The sequence below is a fragment of the Pinus tabuliformis genome, chromosome Q, assembly GCF_031772625.1.
Source record: "Pinus tabuliformis cultivar Carrire ecotype Pingquan chromosome Q, CPIR1, whole genome shotgun sequence".
Classification (NCBI taxonomy): domain Eukaryota; kingdom Viridiplantae; phylum Streptophyta; class Pinopsida; order Pinales; family Pinaceae; genus Pinus; species Pinus tabuliformis.
In genome coordinates this window covers 64907725-64925045 of record NC_142296.1, presented here as the reverse complement: position 1 = coordinate 64925045, position 17321 = coordinate 64907725, and positions in this window count along the sequence as shown.

Here is a 17321-nt window from a genome sequence, read left to right as displayed (position 1 = left end):
CACTATGGGTCATCCTTTCATGCATTTTCAGATTGGGCCAAAATTATTACATCAACATAGACTTCTCTCTCCAAAAAAATCATCAATACAAGATTATAAAAAAAAATCTCTATTTCAAGGCTCAACAACAACAACTAACTCAACATTCACTCTAACATAACCCAAGCATCAATATCACAATCTCGTCCCTCTGACTCAACACTTAAACATACTCTCAACCATACAATAGACAACACTCTTAACAAACAATTCCTCAAAAATAACCCCTAGCAATAAACTCACTCAACAATTGTAAGCCATAGCACCATATAAAAATACCTCTCACTTGACCGTACATAATTCTTCCTCACAAACAAGTGTACATGGCATAAATAATAGTACATGGAATAGATGTCTCAAAGATCAGTCATACATATAAAGTATTTTCCTATATAGAGTGAATGAGCACTACAACAAGAAGACTCAAATCATCTATGGCATATGAATGATACAACAGTTTCCTAATAACCCAAAATTCATGATTCCTTTCAACACAACCTTATAAATAAAATCATAAAAATTCTCAGGAAATTCTATCCTTTGTGGCTATGTTACGCAAACCAACACTTCAGTACATTTGTTCCAACATTTTTTTCTCAATTATTACTACCATTGACTCTGAAAATTGCACTTCATAGAACAAGAGGTTTCTACCACTCTACAAGGCTATACTTTTGCTCAGATGCACACTCATTCTGATCTGTAATGGAACAATGACTCGTTATGTCATCCTCTACATACATGGAAAACCACACACTAACTGTTATAGGTATATGCAATGTGACATATCTTCCATGGACTCACGCTGTCCTCAACCTCTAACATGCACTGGGATATTCTTCAGATGCACAACATACTCGCAGTCTAGTCAACTTCAACGCTTAGTAATTAAATTATATCCACCCTACATCTTGGTCTTTCTTTGAATGGGATTACAACCTCACATAGATTTTATTCATTATTCACGTGTCTCAGATCGATCAGCTACAAGAGATAATTTTCACACCATGCCACTAAAAGGAGACCCACAACCACAAACATTTAACCTTATTGTCCAAACTTCTAAATAAATGAAAGGAAACTAAATTATTCATTACATGACCAAATCAAACAATCACTCAGGATTTTAATGCATTTACACCTTTATGAGACCAATTTGAACTCATTACATAATTAATTATCTTATGAAAATTGGAGATCAAGTCAGTCGCTTCTATCACTGGGAATTCCATGGGAAATTTGAATGGCTTGACCTTTAGTTTTCTTTTCTTCATTTACAGGCAATGCCACGAGCATTGAATGGAAATCCTATGACAGTGTCATTGGAATATCGTGACAAGCCAACGATAATGCTGTGTGGATGCTCTAACAAGCCTGCGAAAGCTTGATAAAATTAGAAACCTAAAAGGATCACTGCCCAAATTCGTTGTTAACTTCAACACCATCATCATCCCACTACAAAGGATTAGTTCAGTTGCTTGTAGCACCAACATCATTCCACAACGACACACTAAACACTTAGTGTCCACATCATCAAACAATGAAATAATCATGACTTGACATTAATGTTGACTTGTTGTAATGCCAATAATCTCCCCCTTTGGCATGATGAAAACCTCTTGCAAATAGACAACCATTTGGTCTTTCTCTCTCCCCCTTTGACATCAATGACAAAGGGTAACATCTTGTGAGGTAGATAAAACATGCCAACACATTCACGCAAAACCACTAATTAGCAACTGACATGCCAAAAGCATACTTTTCCTCCTTTATCTAAAATTTTAGCAAGGAATACAACCCAACAATAACAATTGTCTATTCTCAACATGATGATTTTTATCAACACATTGGTAATACACATTAATACTTATTTTTCATACATCTTCAATCACAAGGTCAATAATCAGTTGGTCATAGTGAATAATGTGTTATTAACAACATTAACAAAATCCCTCATCAACAATAGTTTTCTCAACAATATGTCAAACCTTGGTAGAAACATTACACTAACACAAAAATAAGGTTGATTCAACTATACATTAAAAATATAAGTGGGTAACACACTCTGAACCTTCTATGAAAAAAATATGACAAAGCATAGCTTACGAGAATACAATAAACTCGCAAGATTTTATTAGCAATACATCTCCTCATCAATATAGTATTATATCATCAATGAGCCTTAACGACATACAACTATAGTTCTTCTCAAGACTTCATAGTCCTACAACACAAACCCTAACTTTAGATAACAAGCTAGCAAGCATCATAACATGACTCATCGTCATCAACATATATTCAAATAATCAACATATGAAGCAGTGAAACAACATTCTCTTGAAGCAGTAGCAAAAAATTATTCACAATCATCCATTATGTCACAAAATATTTTTCAATGACACAACAAATACTAAAACCCTAAGTGTATCTCAATAATCAATAGCTTCTATGAGTTGACAAGAAGTGCATCGAAATTCTAAGTTAACACGAATTCATAGTGGAGAGCAACATATCTTTTCATCGAAGAGGTAATCATTCACAACATATCTATCTTTCACAAAAACTGATCAACATACTAATTGACACACGATACATGAGAAACTATCAAATAAACATATTAAAGGAGTACAAATATTTTTGCAACAATATAGAATCTTATTCAATAAAACAACAAGAATAAGGGTTTTGCGATGCAAACCTTAGCTACACAAAATCCAATGCACATTCTTTCTTAACTTGGCCAACTAAAGCATCATCATAGATATCCATAACTTTTTCTATTAGCATATGCTCAACCAAAGGGAGCATTCATAACCCCTGCATGAGAAGCTCATACAAATGTTGTCTTTTCCCTTTTCTACTAGCAAGGGATCATAATGCCAACAATCAATTGTTGATCCACTAAAAGCATTTGAGATGCCCCGTGTGGACCTGTGACATTTTCATGATCTCCATGCCTTGACAACTCTCTACCTGAGAAGTTCATGCTCATATTCATATCAAAAATTCTAAAAAACTCATCAATCACAAACCTTTTATCAAAACCCAGATCATTGCAGTCTTAGCAGATTCAACACTAGTATCATAAAATTCTTCGTAGCATATGACCGATGCCAAAAACATGGTCATCAATAGACCAAATTAACACAATTTATGGCAATACAAAATTTTGTCACAACCTGGTCATAAATCCTAGCAACATATATAAATCAATAACACAAACTTAGAATGACCTTACAATATAATCTGCCATCATATACAACAGTGACTACATCAATCAAGCATGTAGCAGAAAACCCAACTCACACCTTATTAGAACCTTGAACATACACATTATTTCATATGCTTGGTTACCATGTCTAAAACAATAATTATCAAGCTAAAACAATGATGAATCAATGATTTAAAAATAAACCTTCAAACCTTGTCCACCTCCTTCCTAACTTGCCAATTTTTCCACACACAATTCTTCTGCTATGCTTGCATCTTCAACGATCCTTTATGAAATCCGAAGATGATACCATATGATCCCGTTTACACCATGCAAGCCTCAATTTATCATAGAAGTCTCTTACTACTCCCAAACTTCGATGGGTTAATGTCTAACATGTGCACCTATTTTTGCATTCTTGTCTAGATTGATTTGAATGACCTTCACCTTTTGATTTGATTCCTTAAAGAAACTAGTAAACTTGCAATATTTAGAGATTTGGCCAAGGTGGTTAGACATATAACATCAAATGTGGCCAAGAAAAGGATAAACATATGCATATATTCTATTTCTAATATGCCTTACACTACTACATGAGTAAAAATAGGCATAAAAATAATTGTTGTACCAGATTGTAGATGATCTTTGTGATGGGAGAAATCTTCCTTTATTATTTGCTTGATAGGGATCTTTATTTGGCTACATATATTTATGTATATTATAATAGGAAGATCTTATCCTTTTACTTATGAAATTTGTTGCAATGTGTCCAAGTTTATGACAACTTAAGCACTTTACAAATCTCAAGAAAGGTACAAAGTATTTTCTTGATGAAGGTACTTTCCTCAGCTCCTTTCTTGACTACTTATTTTTCCCCTTGTTCTTGCTTGCTTCCTTGCTAATAATGTTGCTATCATCCTCTAATTTAGAGTTTCTGAAAGCTTCCTCATCATCTCTTATAGATTCATTGGTCTATATCTACTATTTTCTAATTCTGTTCTTGTTGAAACTACTTCAACTACAAGTTTTTTACGATGACTAACTCCTTTAAGTTGCCTTCCCATTACATCTTCAATTCTCCTTGACTCTTCTACCCTAGTTTTTAATCTAATAGTTTCTTATTTGAAGACAAATTCCTTCTCATCAAACATTTCAAGTGACTTATTTTTATTTTTTTCTCAATGGTGAGCCTTTCAATCTCAACCTCAAGTGCCACAATTCTATTATGCTTTTCATCTTCAATATTTTATGATCTAATTTATCCATCTAAAGATCATTTTCCTTTTCACTTGGAAACTGAATTTCAACTAACACATTATCATCCTCTAGCTTGGTATTATCAAGATCATCATCATCATCATTATTTGTAACAGTGTAAAGTCACTTGACCACTCAAGTTACCATTAAAGGGATCGGGTGGTTACCTTTTTTTTTTGTTAAATCTGTATTAGTAAATGCATGTATATATATATATATATATATATATATATATATATATATATATATATATATATATATATATATATATATATATATATATTCTATGCCTGCCAAACATCCAATGAGCCTTCTCTCTCTGCATTAGCTAATTTCCTTCCAGGTGGGCCCCATTGAACATGTCACCCTGCTTACCCTCTCCTCGCAATTCCAAAACTGCGCGCTTGGTTATCCGCCATGCTCTCTGTTCTGGTTTTGCATGGACAATGGGCCCCTCTTACTTTTTACTCATAGGCCCAAGCTTGTCTGTCGATCACTGCTACTACTCGTTCACATTATCTAGACGCATCATCTTTTGCGACGACTCTTTACTCTGTCAAGAACACAACATCGGGATAACCTTGTTGTGGGTCCTCTCTCTACCTATGAGAGCTTTTTCAGGCTTTCGCGGATTTCCATGAAACTAACCCACATCATCATGTTCATTCCATTATGGAGTGATACCTAAAAGTGCCCTTTACTTCCCTTCCGGTTACAATTACCGGGATTGCGTGATGGTGAGTCTATATGGACTCTTTTTCATTGGTATGCCACAACCACATGCCATTCCATCCTGCTTCCTTCACCCTTGAGCCTACTATATGGATCCTATTTATTCTGCTGGGGTCCTTTCATCAGGCTGACTTGATAGGTGGGCTAGTCCATGGCCAATCATGCGTTACCACGACGGTGCAGGCCAAGCCACGTGCCCTTTCTATGTCATCTTGTTAGGATTTCCATGACGTTTTCCATTTCACCTCTTGTTCCTTCTTTCGGTCTAGATGTCCAGGCTTTTGTGGGTTGTGGATGATCCCTCTAGCCAATAGTAACATTGATAAGTGCATTTCATAGTACCACATCATCGTGTCATGTCATCCCTATGCTTCAATCTTGATTCTCCTTTTCTTGCACCATTAGAAATGTTCCAGGGAAAATCCTCCGGGTTTTATCTCCAGGCCATGCCAGTCTCGTGGTTTACACCCCTGCATGAACCTTTCTCCAAATTGGGACATGTGGTGGCATTTCCACATCGTCCCACACTACTCACCCCGCTCCTTTCCACTGACACCTTATGTGAATGTTCCCAGTGAGCCTAATAGGATGACCTCTCAGGTAGGTCCATCCCTAACCAACAACATAATTGTCAAGGTTATGTGGCCACCATCGTGTCTCAACTTTCACTATCCCTATTAGCCCCCTTTTTCCTCCAAAAACATTCTTCCAGTGTATTTCTTCTAGGTCACGCCATCACTGTCACGACGAATCGTGTAAGGGGAAACTCAACTGCAACAATCGAAAGTCTCGAAAGCTAGGGAGTGATCTGTGAAAGGATAAGGTTACCTGAACTTGTCTTAAGTTTAGGGCTTGGCCCATATGTTCTGCAACAAGTCTTTCCTTCTCATTCTCTTCCATGGCTTGACTAACGGACTTCGGTCCTGCCTTAGTCAAGCTATGATCGCCCCAAAAACAAGTTATACAATAGCACTAACTTCCTAGAGCTAGTCTTATCGAACATGGCTCTACCTCAAAGGTTCGAAAAACCTCTAGATAAACGTCAAGGCCATATGTGAACACCAATTGTTTATTAAGGCATTCAATGGTGCTACCCCTCCTAATCTTGGCCAAATCTGATTCTAAGGATTTCTTGGCCCACCTGCACTCTCGTTCTTAGGCAGGGACTTCCACACATGCTGGCATAGGTTCTCCAATGACCATTACCTGTCGTAGGCTTGGCATGGACTCCTAAGAGGTTTGCACCTTGTCTTCCACACACTGATAGTGCCAAAATCCATTTCGAGCTTGTAAGCAGCTCCATGGAGATATGAAGAGCCTTCTAGTGCCTCACTAGTGACACTGGGATGCCAATGAAAGATATCCAACCTTGTGAGAACGCAAAGTTGAAGACCATTGAGGTAAATTTGATGGGCCTATCAGGCCCCAACGGAAACATCCCTCAATGTTAATACAATTTCTATTGCCCAACAAAGATGCTTGTAACAGAAACAAATAAATGGATGTAAGTTAAAGCTGACCCTACTAAGCTGACAGTCTTCAATGTAACTATTTTATATAAATAAATGTGTTTTTGAGCCCACTATTTCAAATTTTATTCCAAGCTCTTATGGATTTTGTTGCGCCCTACAACATGACCTTATGTTACTTTATTATTCATTTGTGTGTTTTTCTCAGTACAGTTAAGCATTTCATTTAGAATAAGGTTTATCACAATGTTATAGCCACTAATCCTTATTACCATGTGCTTCTTTGCATATTTCATACATTAAATGTTTTGTGTTCAACATCATTAAGCTTAATCACACAACATTTTTATTTTCACATTAAGAATTTTCAGATTACTTATTTCATTATCAATGCCATTCATTTACAAAATAATTATACACATAGATATGTTAGACATGTCATTCAGTGACATTTCCCCATGGAGGGGTAACCACATGTTCAAGAATTAACAACACAAATGCAATACCAAAAAATGAGAACCATTACAGTCATAAATGCATCATACATTCATCAACAGATAATAATTATAAGAAGATACTTATCTTTGAACTTGCAACGAAATTAAGTCTGGGATAAGTCTTCACTCAACCATTGACAGTTGCAGCCACACTTACTTGCATTAGCCACCACCGGTCCAGATTCCAGAGTTTGATGGGGATGTTTTCTTAAGGGATTAAGACACTAACTACCAGCTGAAACATGGACTTCATAGGACCCCTTTCCTCAATCCCACCAGCTGAATGATGCTTCTTTTGTCAACACAGGGAGTCCAAAGGTAATCTAACTCACCCCCCAGTGCACTCACAGTGATTCACCCCCTCCTAGGGAGTCTAGAATCCACTGTTCAAAAGTTTAGTAACCACAAGTCTTCAATCAGGTCTTCCTTTCGTGCTCCTTTAGGATGACCTCTTCCCAAGCTATTATAGGGCTCCAAATTCTACTATTTCAACCCACAACGTCCATGGGACCCAAGTTGTTACAGGGCTCGAGAGGCCTCTTTCTCAACCCACAGCCTCTAGGGACCCAAGCTGTTATAGGGCTCTAGGGATCCTATCTCAAACCATATCCTTTAGGGAACCTAAGTTGTTACAGGGCTCCAGAGACTAGTATCTCAACCCACAATCAACATGGAGCTTGAGAAATAATCCCCTTCTCTCCTCTTCTCTGCTCTTCAGGGTTTCCTTCTCATTTTCTCTCACTAGATGCTTGAACTCCTATCTCCCTTCTTTTTTTGCCTCTTGTACCCTTTGAATTCTTCTAGCCTTACCTTTGAATGAGTCCTCCCACTGTCTTTTCCTCATTTTTCATTTGTTGTTAAGTCCTTGTCGTCCTACATGTAGTATCTCTGCTAGACTGTTTGTGCTCTTGCTCTTTCCTTATTGTTGTTTCTCAAGCAACATGGGCTTGCTTACTTTCTTTTGTAGCCCATTTAATTTCAATAACCAGTCTCTTAAATTACTACACCAACCAATCTTTAATGGTTGTCGTGCAATTTAGGATTCTTGCAAAAGAAACCACAAAATCCTAAGTAAGCAATTCTCCTCCCGAGCTCCGGACTCTGTGTCCCTTTCACTCAACCCCCTTTTTCAAATTTCACATATAGAAAAATATTTACAATGTATTTTAAAAGAGGACCATGGGTGGGGTTGTCACAGTACCCTCCCCCTTGAGGGAACACTGCCCTAAATGTTCATGTGCCCGTATGAAACACCAAAAACAAAACACAACACATATTATTTCATGGAGATTTATATAAATTTCTTTATATAGTATGTACAATCACGTTCAAACATGCTTTATCTAGTAAACAATAATAGGAAATTAAATTTCATGGCCTCGGTCATTTCCCACGTGGCATACTCTGGCCCAAAGTGGTTCCACTACACATTGACTTGCTCTATGGCTCGATTCTATAGCATGAGACTCCTCCTATCTAGAGTGCACATTGGCTCTGGCTGGAACTCTCCCTATAGTTCCACCTATAACACAGACCAATCAATCACAAGATTAGATTCTTGTACATATTGTTTAAGTAAAGAAACATGGGCAACATCACAAACTCGAATTGAAGGAGGTAAAACCAATCTATAAACCACTGGTCCAATCCTCTCAAGGATTTCAAATGGCCCACAATATGGTGGTGCCAACTTGGCACATGTCCCAATCCTCAGGGAACTCTTCTTGGGCTTAATCCCCAAATAAATATGTTCCCCAACTTGGAACTCTTGGCGCTCTCTATGTTGATCTGCACAAATTTTCTGCATATACTATGCCACTTTCGAATTTTGTTTTATGATCTAGACTTCCTGCTCCATATCCTTGAGAATATTAGGCCCTACATGTACCCTATTCACTAGATCACTCCAGCTAATAGGAGTGTTGCAACACTAGCCATACAATGCCTCAAATGGGCTCATCTTTATGGATTTTTGGTATCTATTGTTGTATCTAAATTCCACAAGTGGGAGATATTCTTCCCACTTCTTGGGCTAATGAATCGCATATATTCTTAACATGTACTCAAGGATTCTGTTAATCCTCTTTGTTTTCCCATCTGTTTGTGGATGATAGACTGTACTAAATGACACTTATGTTACCATTCCTGCAAATAGTTCCTTCTAAAACCTAGAATTGAAACTTACATCTCTTTCTGACACAATATTCTTAGGATGTCATGTAGCCTCACAATATCCTTTATGAAGATTTTTTTCTATGTCACTAGAAGAATTAGTGAATTTGACTGCTACAAAATGACCAACCTTGCTCAAATTATCCACTAGTATCATGATTGTGTCATGCTGCTTGGACATTTTATGAAATCCTATAATGAAATCCATAGAAATCAGCTCTCACTTCCATTCCAAAATAGGGATAGGGTGTAATAATCCTACCAGATACTTACACTTGGCCCTCACCAGTTGGCATTCTATGCATTTTTCCATGAAATCAACCACTTCCTCCCTCAAATTTAACTAGTATTAGTTCTTTTTAATAGTTTTCACAGTCTTTTGATACCCTCGGTGGCTTGAATAAGCAATAACATGAAACTATTTCATTATCAATCTTCTCATTTCATCACTATTAGGAACATAATTTCTTCCTTCGAACCTAATTAGGCCACCCTCAGTGAGGTGAAAATCTTCATCTGTGCCTTTTCGCAAAAGCATTTCTTTCACTTGCTGATATTTCTCATATTGTAGTCTAGCACTCTTGATTCTTTCTATCAAATCTATCATAAATGAAATTATAGCTACCAAGTGATTTACTTAGATTATTTTGCTCAAATCATCAGCAACCTTGTTTTATTTACTTTTCATGTACTTGATTGCAAAGTCAAATTCACTAAGTGTGGCTAGCCATATTTCTTACCTATCATTATTCTATTTTTTGAACAAATAGTTGAGCCCAATATGGTTTGTCATGGGCATGAATTTCCTACCAAGGAGGTAATGCCTCCACATTTTTAAGGCGTGAATGATGGCAGCCAATTCTAAATCGTGCGTTACATAATTTACCTCATCCTCATTTAAATCATTAGACTTATAACATACAACTTTCCCTTCTTTCCTTATGATTCCACTGAGTCCCTCCATATAGGAATCTATACAAACCACAAAATCCTTGTCAGGACCTGCAATTCTCAACACTGGTGCATTGGTGAGCAAATATTTTAAATGCTCAAAGATTTCTGCACATTGTGCAGTCCACTCAGATATTTTCCCTTTTCTTTGCAGGGTTGTAATGGGATGGCCTATCTTGGAGAAATTCTGGATAAATATCCTATAATATCTTTCTAGTCCCATGGATAATCTAATTTCATCCGCTTTATTTGGAGTTTACCACTCCATTATGGCTTTGATGTTTTCAAGATCAACTGAGATTCCTTCCTTGGAAACAATATTCCCCATGTGATGTATCTGTGACTGGAATAAGTCACCCTTGCTAAGATTTGCATAAACCTTGTGCTCTCCCAAGAATTGTAACATTGTAGCCAAATGTTTCTCATGTTCTTATTTTTCCATTGAATACACAAATATGTCATCAACACAATGACAAACTTATCCAAATAAGGACATAACACACTATTCATTAGGCACATGAATGTGGAAGGGGTATTGATAAGCCCAAAGAATAACACTACAAGCACATAGTACCCATGTCTTTTTCTGAAAGAAGTTTTATGAATGTATTCTACCTTGATCCTTACTTGATGGTAGCCTGACCTCAAGTCAATTTTATAGAAAATTGTTGCTCCTCTCGACTAATGAAAGAGAAGATGAATCCTTGATAATAGGTACCTATTCTTAATGGTTACCTTATTTAACTACCCGTAATCAATGCATAATCTAAATATTCCATCTTTGTTCTTTACAAACAATATTGATGCTCCCCATGGGGATGCACTACGCCTTATGTAACCCTTAGCTGCAATTTCAGCTCAACCAATTCTGGAGTGCTCATTCAATATAGTGTCTTGGATGTTGGTATTTCTCTAGGTACCAACTCAATATAGAAATCTATCTCTATGTGAGGAGGTAATCTAGGAACCTCCATTGGAAAGACATCTACATACTACTGCAAAACAAGGTACTTTTGTAGCAATGCAGCTTCCTCATCTTCTATTTCTCTGTAAGTTTCCTCATTCTTGGAAAATTGCACTGCAAATAAGATGCATCCTTTTATATTGTTGCATTTGGCTTGCATATTCGTGATTAACCCTACTAAAATGTCCTTTTTCCTACTGTGCAACACTTCTTTTTTCCTTTCTCATCAAATCCTACATCTTGCTTGCTCATTGTTACAGATCCATTTGGGCACATCAACCCCAAATTACAAATCAATACTATTAGGGCCCATCAACCCCTAGTGCAGTTGTTACATACCCTAAAGAAGTTATTCACCAGAATGCCTCACTTCCCAAGAAGTTCCATCACTAAAAACATCCAAAAACTACCTCTAAGAAGATCAGTGTAGGTAGGCCTTCATTAGGGTGCGCTGCAATGCAAACCACACACTAACAGGGTGCTATGCAGGGCGCTTGGTCCCTCTTTGTCATGCGCTGGGCGAATTTGAGCGAACTTGCATGAGGGTTTGAAGATTCCTTATCCATTGAAAGCCTTTAGAAGTTTCTCAATGCCACCTACTCCTTTGAGTTCGCATTTGGATGAGGAAGGGAGTTAGGAAACCTCAATCCCCTATCCTTTCTTCCATGGAACTAATTTCTAAATTTAGAAATGGATTCATTATCACCATTGTTGGCATAACCTTCTTCATGCACCTATAAAAAGATCACTCATCTAAGAGATCATGGGCTGGAAATTATTAAATTGTAAGGAGATGCTAGTGATATGAGATTAGAATTGAGTGCAAGTATTGTTATAGTGTTGAAGTGTCTTACTTGTCATGAGGTGAAGAGGATGGGATTGAATTGGAAGAGTGTCGCTAGATCAAGCACATATGGGTTGTAATTCTTCCTCTTATCAATAAAGTCTTCAAAATTTTTTCCCTTATGCTTGTGTTCTATGTTGATGCTTTCATATGTATATCATGTTCTCGATTCCATGCTATTTACAAGCAGCAGATCATTATCATTTTCTTTGATGGGTTCTTGTTTTTGTCTATGTGCAGGTACTTCTCAAGCGATTTAAGTATGGGAAGGAGCAACGAAATCGGTCAAGGGAGATAAGGAACAAAAGGAAGCTACAAGTAGGTTCTCTGTTCTCTTATTTTATCTATTGTTTATAGGAAAGGTAGAGATTACTTTGTATGTTGTTTCTAGACCTGCTACTAAGTCTAGAGGGTTAGGCATTTGTCCAAGAACACTAAATTTTCCCAAAACAAATTGGCGACTCCACTGGGGATGAGATTATCTATCTTAGTAGCTTATCCACCTCCTTAGACACCTTGACATACTTTACTTGTTGTAATTCAGCCTTTTGCATTGAATTTTGGTCAAAATTTGAGGTTATATGACTCATTAGTGGCCTCACAGGAATCAACACAGGCTAGCCTTAGAGATAGTGCTTTGCAGTGCAGTTAGGCCTTCTTTGACCTACGTTGGTTAACAAAGGAATATTCTAATCAACATAGTTTGGCCCTCTTTGTCCTACGTTGATTACTGCAGATAGGCCCTCTTTGACCTGCACTGATCAATCCTGAAATCATTGAAATCAGTGCATGCTTTAGTGAGAGACAGTGCTCTGCAACACAGTTAGCCCCTCTTTGACCTGTGCTAATCAACCTTAGGTTAAATTCCCACCTTTGGATTGACTTTTTGCCAAAATTCTTCTGATTTCTTGCTTGTTGAATATTAATGATGTCTTATCTTTGAAAACAGTCTTTTAATCTCCTTAGCTAGCCCTACTTTGATTGGATTGATTAATGTTTATTTAATATTTTCTTTGTCATTATCAGTCTATAGTCAAATTTAATTTTTAATCGATTGATCTTTAGCAAAAGAAAGTGTCGTAAAATCATCTTTTCCTGCGAAAGTTGAATTGTCATCAAATCTTCATTCATAAAAGATCGATTGGTTGATATGTGTATATGGTTTGTCTTTTCGTTGAAAGTGTTGTAATTCCTCATTTCTTTGAAATCAAAAGTGTCATAAATTCTTCCTTTCCCTGAAAAGAAATTGTCACAAAATCGTCATTTCTATGAAAATAGATTTTTGATCGATTGTGCATATTTCCTTTTTTTTCATCATAACATTAAGGGATTTGAAAAGAAAAACATGCATTTTGCATATTAAATTTTGTGAATTCTTGAAAGGTATGGTTTATGGAATTGCATCTAGTTTGTGCTTTTTGTTGATTGATCAAAAAGTACTTGTTTGCTCTATTCCTTGTAGCTAGGATTTTCATTGTTAAATTGAATGGAAAGAATGCTTTTCATATTAGTTGAATTTTAAGAATTGCAAAAATATATCACGTGGTGAACCTTGAAAGGAAAATTCTAAAGAAGATCAACTTAAAATTTGTCTGAATTTACCTAATGGAGCATTGTCACCTAACGAAAAAGATTTATAGGTCTAGACTAGAGACGCGTTCCGACGTCGTAAAACAAAGCAATTGTTGCTAACTTGTCCGCAATACATCCAGAGTGTGATACCTCATTCCACGTACGTGAGTATATCATAGCTCATCCATGTACCTTCAGGTATATAGGGTGGTGTTATAGTACGTAAAGTATATGGGAATGCTCTCACTATGCAATTTTGCATTAGACAACACTTATACGGATTGGGCCTCCATGTACTTTCGGGTATATATGGGAGGACAAATCTAGGTTGCTATCCATCCTTAGGTAACAAAGTTAGCCACCTTGTACATTGTGATACACCGAACACAACATTCAGGGAGATTGCCTGCTTGCACTTCTTGGTTCGCCAGGAGGTATTCTACAGTTCAGAGTTGCTTGGTAAACCTTTTTACCTAGATTATCCCTCTTTTGTTTTGTTATGTTACTTTGATTAAAATAAAATTAATTGACTACAGATAACATCATCCTCGCTCGCTACTTAGTTGATCTTAGGTTGAAACATATGGCAACAAATCCAGAGTTCATTGATCAAGGAATTCATTTTGATGGGAATCCTAGTCTTTTTCCTTCTTTCAGAAATATTAGTGCTCCTTATATGGCTACATTGTCCCTTCTGAAATTTACCATTGGCTTGCCAGTATGGTTGTTTTCAACCTCCTTGGTTCAAAATGTCATGATTTCTCCGTAATCGAGTACACCTCCAACTGGACAAAATCAACCTCCAGTTGATCCTACATTCGACCCTTTTCCTTCTTCCTCATTTGTTTCTCCCTCCCCTTCTTCCTCTTTGCCTATTGAAAGTATTGGTACTAGTAACCAAGCGGCTAAGAAGAAGCAGAAAGGGAAGAAGAAGAAGAGTAAGCAAATTCAGCAAAGGGGCAACCAAGCAACCATTGCTTTGAATGCAACATCTAATGAGAAAGCATCCATCAAGCCTCCCAAAGTTTGTTATCCATGCAAACTTTGTACGAGAGACCATCTTCTTCAAAATTGTCCTAATATTCCTCAGATCCTAGAAGAATGGTCTTCTTGTTCACACCATCCTGTGTCATCAACTTCTGGAGATCATGCTAGTGACACACCATCAACTAGTGATAGTAAAGTTCATGGAAACAAGGGTGAAGTTAAGTTTCCTTGTATGTTATGTGAATGGAATCACCCCATTCACCTTTGTCCCTATATGGACGAAGCCAAGAAGGTATTGGATAATTGTCCTGCTTCACCGCAGCGACTTTCATCTGGTTACAGGAAACTCTACCTAAACCCTTCATTAGCTGATGAATTGACTAACCAAAATCAATAGTCGGTCGAAACCACTCTCTCTGAAAGTGAATCCTATGAGTCTATACCCGACCCAAATCAACAGGTTGAGGTAACAGTTGACCCGATGTCACCTTCAGCAATTCGTACCTTTCCTGAAGAGAGTGAATATGATACCACTCAAGTTCTTTTTGTTTCTTCAGATTCTAATGAGCTTTAGGGTAGTCCTCCTATTCCATCAAGACATGAGTAAAATCATCCCGCTCTCGTAACTCAAGGGGTTAATTCTCCCGTTTCTATGGTACCCCATCCAAGTAGTCTAGTCACTTCCTTTGATTGGAATTAACTGGCTGGATTCCATATTTCTTCTTATGTGCCTTTCCAGATCATAGTACAAGTTTGTAATATGATTGTATCAGGCAATATTATAGATGAAGGTGCATCCGTGAGTATCCTTTCCTCAATTTCTTTGCAAGCGCTCGATTCGCCGCCACCTGTGCCAGTTACCCAGAATCTGTTGGCATTTAATAGAGGAACCAATCGACCATTAGGGGTCTTTCCACAGTTACCTATTACTTTAGGAGGAAAAATCGTTTATTTGAATGTGATGGTAGTCCCAGGCCCTTTATATTACAATTTAATTCTAGGTCGTGACTATGTTTATGACATGGGAGCTATTGTTTCAACACTCTTTCGAGCGATTTGTTTTTCGCATGAAGGCAGAATTGTCACCATTGACCAACTTTCATTTCTCGGTCCAAATATGGCTCCTAGTCAACCATCTTCCCTAGATGGTCCATTTATACCAATGGTATCATTTCCACCATGGGTTAATTATGTGGTAACTTGTTCCATACCTACATCAACTGACGATCAATTCGGTGATGTTGTACATCATGTACTTGGGGCATTGGAACTAGGTCTCTCCTTCACAACCTCTTATGAGTTGTGATTGAATCCAAGGATAGTTCATTGTCTTGTGTCAACCTCGTTAAAAAATGAAAGAAAGGCCCATGAGGAGAGTTCCTTGTCTTGTGTCAACCTCGTTAAAAAATGAAACTAGGGTCCACGAGGATAGTTCTTGGTCTTGTGTCAACCTCGTTAAAAAATGAAACAAGGAATGTGAGGATAGTTCTTTTATTGTGTCAACCTCATTAAAAAATGAAACAGGTCAATGAGGATAGTTCTTTTACTATGTCAACCTCATTAAAAAAATGAAATAGCTCCTATGAGGACAATTCCTTGTCTTGTGTCAACCTCGTTAAAAAATGAAACAAGGGTCCATGAGGATAGTTCCTTGTTTTGTGTCAACCTCATTAAAAAATGAAACAAAGAATATGAGGATAGTTCCTGGTCTTATGTCAACCTCATTAAAAAATGAAACAAGGAGTATGAGCATAGTTCCTTGTCATGTGTCAAGCTCGTTAAAAAATGAAACAAGGAATCTGAGCAGAGTTCCTTGTCTTATATCAAGCTCATTAAAAAATGAAACAAGGTCCCAAGTTCCAAGTCAAGTCTTTGATTAGATCTCGTAAAATCCAAGTCGAGTCTTTCGCTTGATCTCGTAAAAGGACCTTCATTCCTTCCACCTAGTAGCCATGAGTAGTCTACTTAGGTGAATGTAATGAAGCTTGGGGGGCATGCACCTAGTAGTAAAGTTAAGTTTCCCTGTAGGTTATGTGAAGGGAATCACTCCATTCACCTTTGTCCCTATCTGGATGAATCCAAAAAGGTGTTGGATAACTGTCTCGCTTCACTGCAGCGACTTCCATCTGGTTACTTAGACTCTCCCTTTCATCATGCTTGGGACATGTAAATAGAATCCAAGAATAGTTTTTCATTTCAAGCTTCTGTAAACATGAAACTGAATCAAGCATAGTTCCCTATGGTTCAAGCTTGTGTAAAAATGAACCCATTTCCATTTTTAATCCTCGTGATTTCCATTCTATCAGCCTTTTTTTCAGATGAGCCTTGGTTATTGTCAACCCATCGCAACCGTCCCTTTGGCCGATCATATGCTTTCACTTGGTTGTTTACCGTTTTTGAGGAACAATTGCAATGAGTGGTCTTATTAGCCAGCCTCGTCACATACATCAACATGTTTTGAGAAGTTCTAACATCAGTGGAACCAGTTGCTACGCTAGAGACCACTTGTTCCTCAAAATGAAGTCCTCTTTAAGCTCTTTTCAGACTCTCTAAACATGAAAAGATTACCGAGTGCTTGTCTTTTCCAGCGCGTTAATGGATTGCAAATGATATCTCTCTTGTATTA